Here is a 722-nt window from a genome sequence, read left to right as displayed (position 1 = left end):
AATGTTCACTTGAGTACCTTGTATAGTTTCTTCGCCTTCAGAACTTGAACTAATATTACACGATACATTAGTTATAGTGTCTCTTTCTTGCAAAAACTCTTTCAAAAAATTTAATTGGTCTTCATATTTATATTTTTTAATAATTTTTGTTGCTTGACCTGAAGTTGTTTTATTCCGTTTTAATGCTTTTCTATACATGTCTCTCAAATTATTCCAACGGTTTTTGCATATTGCAACTAAAATTAAACAAAATCAGAACATTTGTATTCGTGTTTAAAGAAGCAAGTGAAATGCAATTTTTATTTAAACTTCAAATGTCTATAAAAAAATTGTACTAATATATTTTTAAATCTTTTGAGTTCAGTAATAAATAATAAGGAAAATTTTAAATTCTGAGCGGAGCGATGAATGTATTGATTTTACAATGGTCAAAATATACCAGCTATACCTGGTATAATATACCTATTATATAATAATAAGTAGTGTTTGAAAATTTCATGAAATTAAAAAAAATGAAATATTTGGTGAAATATTTCAGTATTTTAATAAATTTTGTTTTATTTTTATATAAGTTTAATATTTACTTATAATTGTCATAAATTACCTTCATAACTGTATGGTACCTGTATCTGTATGTATACCTAACCTTTGGTATTATACATTTAAAATGGTACTCAAATTTTTTAAATATTTTAATGTTTAAATGATACAAGTAGGTATTT

General features: G+C 23.4%; 1 protein-coding gene across 1 annotated transcript in view; it reads left to right on the top strand.

Annotated features, from left to right (window-relative positions):
* LOC103310086 overlaps nt 1-722 on the top strand; it is a 3,867-nt gene that overhangs the window by 538 nt on the left and 2,607 nt on the right. The window lies entirely within an intron of this gene.

This window comes from Acyrthosiphon pisum, chromosome X (genome assembly GCF_005508785.2).
Source record: "Acyrthosiphon pisum isolate AL4f chromosome X, pea_aphid_22Mar2018_4r6ur, whole genome shotgun sequence".
Taxonomy (NCBI): Eukaryota; Metazoa; Arthropoda; class Insecta; order Hemiptera; family Aphididae; genus Acyrthosiphon; species Acyrthosiphon pisum.
This window is presented reverse-complemented; position numbering and strand designations above follow the sequence as displayed.